This window comes from Onychomys torridus, chromosome 14 (assembly GCF_903995425.1).
Source record: "Onychomys torridus chromosome 14, mOncTor1.1, whole genome shotgun sequence".
NCBI classification, from domain to species: Eukaryota; Metazoa; Chordata; class Mammalia; order Rodentia; family Cricetidae; genus Onychomys; species Onychomys torridus.
This window is the reverse complement of record NC_050456.1, coordinates 55,492,330-55,500,653: the sequence shown is the minus strand read 5'-3', so window position 1 is coordinate 55,500,653 and position 8,324 is coordinate 55,492,330.

The window sequence follows — 8,324 nt, the reverse complement described above, 5'->3', positions numbered from 1 at the left end:
CGGGCAGTGGTGGTGCACACCTTTAAGCTCAGCACTCAGGAGGTAGAGGCAAGCCCGGTCTACAAAGTGAGTTCCAAGACAGCCAGATTGTGGCACAGAAAAACCTTGTCTCGAAAAACCAAAAAAAATTTTAAAATTAATAAAAAGCTAAACGGCCAATGGCTAGACAGGGGAAGTAGGTGGGACTTCCAGGCATGAACTGGGGATGAATCCAGGCACAGAGGAGATGCCAGGAGATGGAGAACAAGTTGGAGGTACGGAATGTAAGAAAGGTGAAAGGCCATGTAGTAGAACATAGATTTAAAAATATGGGCTAATTGTAGATATAAGAGCTAGTTAGGGGGCTGGAGAGATGGCTCAGTGGTTAAGAGCACTGGCTGCTCTTCCAGGGGACTGGGATTCAATTCCCAGCACCCACATGGCAGCTCACAACTGTCTGTAACTCCAGTTCCAGGGGATCTGACGTCTTTACGCTGACATATATGCAGGCAAAACACCAATGCACAGAAAATTAAAAATAAATAATTAAAAAAAAAAAGCTAATTAGGGGCAAGTCTAAGTTATAGGCTGAGCTTTCATAATTAATAAGAAGTCTCTGTGTCAATATTCGGGAGCTGCCTGGCAGGTCAAAGACTCATCACAAGCAACAGCATGTGCAATGGTATTTAGCCAACAAGATGAGTTGCTGTTGTTTTCATTGTGGGAGACATGAAATGATCAAGAGAAGGATCCTGGACTGAAACAGAAAGAAATAATGACTCTTCTTATGCATTAATTGTATAATAAACAAATAATATATGCAGAGTTCTTCTCTACCCGGTATTCCAAATCTCATTGATAAATAAATTGCTGTTCCTTGCACGGATCTGTGTATTTTATATGTTAATTTCAAATTAATTTATTTATACAAATAGGAGATTTTTCTATCAAGTCTCTCATTTAAAAAATATTTTTTTTCCTGGAACCTAGCAGGCTGGGGTAAGAGTAGCCTCTGGAGCTGGAGGGATGGCTCAGCAGTGAAGGGTCCTGGCTGCTCTTCCAGAGGACCTGGGCTCAATTCCCAGCACCCACATGGTGGCTCACAACTGTCTGTAACTTCACTTCCAGGGGATCTGTCACCCTCACACAGACACACATGCAGGCAAAACACCATTGTACATAAATTTTTTTTTTAAAAAAGGCCACTGATGACCTCTGCCTGGCCAATGGTGCTGTGCCTTCAAAGAAAGTAGAATAAGAGGAAAAGTTGGATTTTTAGAATGGATAAAACACAGTAATTTAGTGGTTTTGAAAAGCCTTTCTCACTGGAGGAACTCATTCCAAGTTGGCAGGAGGCTCTGTCCCATGTGGTCATTCAGAAAACCAGGTTTGGTTTTTGTTTTGTTTCTACATCTTCAAGGATGTAGTTCACTTGCACGCTCAAAGCTGGATCTCAGGCAAATTTCTTGTTCTGATTCAAGGAAAGGTAAAGCAGTCTGGATTAGGTGAACCACTACCTTAAAACGTAGGACTAGAGACAGGTGTGGTGGCACAGGCCTTTCTGAGTTCGAGGCCAGCCTGGTCTACAGAGTCCATTCCAGGACAGCCAGGGTTACACAGAGAAATCTTATCTCAAAAACACAAAGCAAACAAACAACACACACACACACACACACACACACACACACACACAAAGCCATCTCTTGCTGTTCTCAATTTTCACATCTCTGGCAAGGAGATCTCTATCCTCAGATGAACAGCTAATGACCCCACTAGAAATATGCACCTGCGGGGGCTGGAGAGACGGTTCGAGGGTTAAGAGCACTGGCTGCTTTTCCAGAGAACCTGGTTTCAATTCTTTGCACCCCACATGGTAGCTCACAACCAGCAGTAAGTATAGTCCCAGGGGATAGGCTCTTCCTCTGGCCTCTGCAGGTACCAGGCATGCATGCAGTGCCCGGACCTACAAGCCAGCAAAACATCCATACACATAAAAATAAATTTAAAAACATTTAAAGATTTATTTATTGATTATGTATACAGCATGTATGACTGCACGCCAGAAGAGGGCGCCAGATCTCATTACAGATGGTTGTGAGCCACCATGTGGTTGCTGGGAACTGAACTCAGGACCTCTGGAAGAGCAGCCAGTGCTCTTAACCTCTGAGCCATCTCTCCAGCCCCTTAAAAACATTTCAATGCACCTATGGAAAAGGGAAGAGGAAACCTATGGTAGAGTCCACTGTGGAGACCCATCGGAATGGAGTTTCTTTGTTGGTAAGTTGTCCCAGAGACACTCACGAGAGGAAGAGCTGTGCAGCATCTGAGGGCGGCTTTTCTCTGCTACTCAGTGAGGTGGTTGTCAGCGCTCACCCTGATCCACCTCGATCCACTTCGGAGGAGGCTGCTGGTTATGAGGACGGTAGCCGCTGCCTCTTGTCTTTTGTCGTCCCAAGTCCTTCACCTGTCTTCTGGAAGCTGGGCCTGACTTTCCTCTTGGGACACCCTAGATGCCCTGTACAATGTTTGTTTTAACTCTCAGGTCCAGAGGAGGCCGTGGTGTTAGACCGATGGTCAGATTAGCCAGTCACCTTCCAGAAGAGCTTCACTGGGTAACAGAAAAGAAGAAGAAAAAGCACTCTGGATTGTTCTCAAGTCTCTCCTCTCCCTTTTTTTTCTTCTTTCAGATAAATTGTTTATTTTTTTTCATTTTTCTTTATTATGAAATTTTCTACTCACTCTACATACCACCCACAGATCCCCCCTCCTCCCTCCTCCTACCCCTCAGCCTTCCCTCCCTAGCCACCCCACATCCCCACATCCCCCAAACCAAGGTCTCCCATGGGGAGTCAGCAGAGCCTGGCACACTGAGCCTAAGCAGGTCTAAGCCCCTTCCCACTGCACCAAGGCTGCACAAGGCTTCACACCACAGTCACTGGGCTCCCAAAAGCCTGCCCATGTACCAGAGACAGATCCCTATCCCCCTGCCTGGGTGCCCCACAAACAGTTCGAACCAAACAACCATCTTTCATATCCACAGGGCCTAGTGCAGTCCCATGGGGGCTCCACAGCCACCAGTCCACAGTTCATGGGCTTCCACTAGTGTGGCCGGTCATCTCTGCACATCCGCCCATCATGATCTAGACTTCCCCCGCCTGCAGAATCCCTCCTCTCTCTCATCAATTGGCTTCCTGGAGCTCACCCTGGCGCCTGGCCATGGACCTCTGGATCTGCCTCCATCAATCACTGGACAAAGGCTCTATGATGATGGTTAGGGTATTCACTAGACCGGTCACCGGAGTAGACCAGTCCAGGCACCCTCTGGACCACTGCCAGCACTCCAAGGTGGGGTCATCCTTTCTTTCTTCTCTCTCTCTCTCTCTCTCTCTCTCTCTCTCTCTCTCTCTCTCTTTTGAGGCAGGGTTTCTGTGTGTATCTCTGACCAGCTCTGTAGACCACGCTGGCCTCGAACTCACAGAGCTCCACCCGCCTCTGCCTCCCAAGGGTAGGAGCAAAGGTGTGCAACACCATGCCGGCTCAAGCTTCAAATGGGCAGAATTAGGCCCGAATCACTCACAATCATCCAGTCCCTTCCACTATGTAGCCAAAGATGACCTTGAACACCTGGTTCTCTGGCCTCCGCCTCCAGCAGCTGGGTGTTGGGATTACCATGTACCATTACACCCAGTTTATGTAATCCCGAGGATCAAACATGGGGCCTTTAGCACACTAGGCTGGCACTCAACCAGCCGCTACATTCCCAGCCCTGGAGCCTGCCTCTTTAAGAACAGAGTCAGTCCTCAGCTTGGTGCAAGGACAGTGAGAGAGGAAGACCAGGAGCCAGCCAATTGTTTTCCAATAGTTAACCAGACTTTGAAAGGACTCATCAGATCACAGCTCTGTTACCCTGGGGACATTTTCATTAAGAGAGCTGTCCCCATATTCCCTCTCTGGCCTGCCCTTCCCCCATCAAGTTGACTTGCTCAAAGCTTTCCAGAAAGAAAAAGAAAAAAAAAAAAGCTTTTGTTCCCAGGCAGAGGAGCTTCTTGTTCTCAGGCCAGGGCACAGCTTCCCTGTCCCCTCCCTCTCCCGGGTGAAGTCAGGCCAAGGCTGGGTGAAGAGTTCGCAGGGTGTGGGCGGTCTGCACTGGAACAAGGAGTCCCCTTCTGTTACTGATCTTCAGGGCCATTTCCAGACAGATAGGAAGTAAAAAAAAATAGTAAACATTCCTCGGCTCCAGACGGCAGCTGAGACACGATCAGGAGCCTCACACCGAGGCCCTGCCTTTAGGGGCAGCAGCAGGTAGGAAATGTGAGGTTCAGGTTCACTGGACAAAGCCTGGGCCCCGTGAAACCAGCTCTCCCCAACCAACCCCCCAACCTCCAACCCCACAACTTCCCCCCAATCCCTCACCCCCACCCCGTGGCCTGGGACATGACCCGATGCAACCCCATTGTTTCAGCTCCCCCAGTCCATGCCAACTGTTGCTTCCCTGCCCCCCGCCCCCCACTCAGGCTTGTTCCTATCAGGTCATAGAATCCACTGTCCCATGGGAGTTAGAGCGTCCAGTCAAAGACAGTTAAGTGACACGTTCATCTTCCTTCAAAGACAAATCCTCTCCTGCCCCTGTTGAGGCATGGAGTTGGGGGCTGCAGTCTCTAGGATGCAGACATGACCAGCTTCGTCAGTCTCGTATGAACACCCCCACGCCATTTGCTAGTGGCTTTCAGGGTCTAAGTGGCAGGGGAGGAAGAGGAAGAGTTGCTGGGGGAATGGGGACATAGGGCTGCCCTCCCTGGGTGTGGAAGGTAATGAAACCTCTCCCCTAGGAGATCCCTGGGCTCTGCAGAACCTTCTCTGTGGTTCCCCCTGGACATCCTTTATTTGCATTTCCATCCAGGTAAGTAATCTGGGACTCCACCTAAAACCAGCATCCCTTCTAACTTCGTCCTGCTGAGATCCTACTGCTCTTCTAGGAGGTCCTGAAGAGCCTGGAAAGATACCACAGTGCCCCGCTCACCCATGCTCTGCAGGAAGTCTGTGGGAAACACTCACAGGGCCCCTGGGCCAGTCCCAGCGAGGCCCTTCTCCAGGAACAGGCCCATGGGAGTCTCAGCTCTGAATGGCTCTGTGGATGGGAGCTATGGGACCACAAAGCCATTGGGAGCAGAGCTTCAGCAGAGCTTTGACCTTTCCTTTCTTGCTTGTCTGTTGCCGTGATAATGAAAGTGTTCATGTGAGGCTGATGGTTTGTAGGGTTAGAGTCCGTGACCACCATGATGAGGAGCATGCCAGCAGACAGACAGGTATAATATAGGAGCAACGGCTGAAAGATGTGAAACACTACATCTTTTTTTTTTTTTTAAGAAAATTTTTATTCCTTTTACATACCAACCATAGATGCCCATCTCTTCCTCACTTGCTCTTCAGCCATTCCTTCTGGGGGAGCAGACTGCCATGTCATGAACCACCTGAGTAGTCCTGAGAGAGGACAAGAAGGACTGCTGATTCCTGCCATGGCCAGAACTGTCACTGTGAGTAGCCATCTCAGAAGTAGGTCCTCCAGTCCTAGACAAACTTCCAGGTGACGAAAACCCCAGCTGACATTTCCACTGCAGCCTCAGGAGATGCCCTGAGCCAGAACATCCTAGAAGTCATTCCCTGGGTCCTGGATGACAGAAACCATGAGATAATACAGGATTATTACTGCATTTAAAGATTTATGTATTTATTATGTATACAGTGTTCTGCCTGCATGTATCCCTGCAGGCCAGAAGAGGGCACCAGATCTCATTGCAGATGGCTGTGAGCCACCACGTGGTTGCTGGGAATTGAACTCAGGGCCTCTGGAAGAGCAACCTGAGCTCTTAACCTCTGAGCCATTTGAGACAGGATCTCACTGTAGCTCTAGCTGGCCTGGAACTCGCTGTGTAGACCAGGCTGGCTATGAATTCACAGAGCTCTGCCTGCCTCTGCTCCCCAGTGCATGCCTGGCTTTAACTGCAATTAAATCTTGAGGTGATGTGTTAGTAAGTAACCAATCTGTGACATAGATACTGAATCTTGATGGTGACTTTGGGTCTTCAGGCCAGCCTTTATAATCTCTTGAACAGCATCTGGAATGCTCAGGCTCCCGTCTCACTGTCTCTGGGCTGCCTTTCAGCATTGATCCCCACAGCTACAGTAGTGGGTGGCTTGCCTGGTCATTCACCATTGTGCACCTTCTGATACATGTGCCCCACAGGCTTCTGGGTTTAAAGACTTGGTCCTCAAACCCAGGGTGGGAGACGGGGGGGGGGGGGGGGGGGGGGGAGTTGTGGAATCTTTAGAATGTAGGACCTACCTGGAAGGTAGAAGGTCACTGGGAGGTGGGGCTTAAATGTTATAACCCAGCCCTACATCCAGCTAGTCTTTTTTTTTTTTAAATAGATACTTTATTTATTTTCTGTGCATTGGTGTTTTGCCTGCATGTATGTCTGTGTGAGGGTGTCAGGTCCCCTGGTGCTGGAGTTACAGGCAGTTGTGAGCAGCCATGTGGGTGTTGGGAATTGAACCTGGGTCCTCTGGAAGAGCAGCCAGTGCTCTTAACCACTGAGCTGTCTGTCCATTCTCTCAGCCCCTGTCTTTCTGTTTATTGACAGCTACAAGATGTAAGCAAACTGGACCATACTACCACCGCCAGGAAGCCACTGCCAACATGGCTTACCACCATAAAGGATGCTATCCTCTCAAACTGAGGGCCAGAAGGAATCCTTTTGCCCTGAGGTTGATTGATTTTTTTTTTTTTCCAAGACAGAGTTTCTCTGTGTAGCCCTGCCTGTCCTGGATCTTGCTCTGTAGACCAGGCTGGCCTTGAACTCACAGATCCTCCTGCCTCTGCCTCCCGAGTGCTGGAATTAAAGGCGTGCACCACCACACTCTGTTGTTTCTTCTTAAAAAAAGAAAACAAACAAAAAACTTAGGTGAGTGGGAATTTTGCCTGCCTGTGCTACTGTGCCACACATGTGTGCAGTACCCCTGGAGGCCAGAAGAGGGCAACAGATCCCTTGAGATAGGCATTACAGAAGATTTGTAGCCAGCATGTCAGTGCTGAGAACTGATCCTGTGTCTTCTAGGAGAGCAGGCAGTGCTCATAATATTTAAACATCTTTCTAGCTCTGCTTAAGGTGTTTCTTGTTTGGTATTTAGTCAGGACAACTAGAAAAGTAACTAACAATATAGATTTCATAAGCCAGATGCTATCTTAGAGGATAGGCAATGTGTTCAGAACTAATGTCCATCATGGCCATACCTTTGCTAGTAGATAGAGATGGGCAAGAAGATTGCATTGGCTTTTGTGGATGTTGGAAAGAAAAACATTAAGGCATTAACAGAAGGTGCTTATGACCACGTGACCTCAGAGCCACAGGAAGAAATCCAAGCTGAAACTAGCATCCAGACACCCCACTCTGGTCTTAAAGTTGTGCTTTCTGAACTACACAGAGGATGGTTCATAGTACAGGAGTCTCTGCAGACACCTCAAGGCTGCTGGGATACTGCTCTTTGGGTAATGGTTTCTTTACGGAAAGATGGAGCTCAAAATACTGAAATCTTGTTTCTGTTTTGCCAACTTGGCTAAATAGCTCCTTGGAGATGTCTAGAACCAGGAAACAAGCAACCCCTTCGGAAGCTCACAAGCCTCATCTCAAGCAGAGTAGTGCTCATGCTACCCAAATCCTAACTTTCTTCAAGTCATGGTAGTGCTTTCCAAGGAGGTTGGATGAGAGTCTGTGACCTTCGGAAATCTCTCGGGTGGCCCCTCCCAAGGGAGAATTGCAGATAAACAAGGCCAGCACTTCACGAGCACCACACAGCAGTGAGTGACTTCTCTAGTCTTCACAGCACCCCTGAAGGAAGCCGAGAGTGCCTGGTGGACAGTTGGCAGACCAAGAAAGTGAGGCTTGGAATGAGGCCCAGGTCACATAGCCAGCAATGTTAGTAAAAGAGCCCCAGCGACCCCAGCCTGGCCTGTCGAACCCTAACACCTCTCTCCTGATGTGGGATAATCTTTGTACACTGTGAAGATGCACCTTTGCCAACGCACCTCCTGATTGGCTTAATAAAATGCTGAACGGCCAATAGCTAGGCAGGAGAGGATAGGCGGGACCTCCAGGCAGAGAGAGAAATGGGGAGGAGATGAATGTAGGCACATATAGAGGCAGTGAGATGCAGATCAAGTTGGAGATACAGAGTGGAGGAGGGGTTAAAAAAGCCATGTGGCAGAATGTAGATTAATAGAAGCAGGTTAAGTTATAAGAGCTAGTTGGGGACAAGCCTAAGCTAAAGGCCAAGCTTTCATACTTACT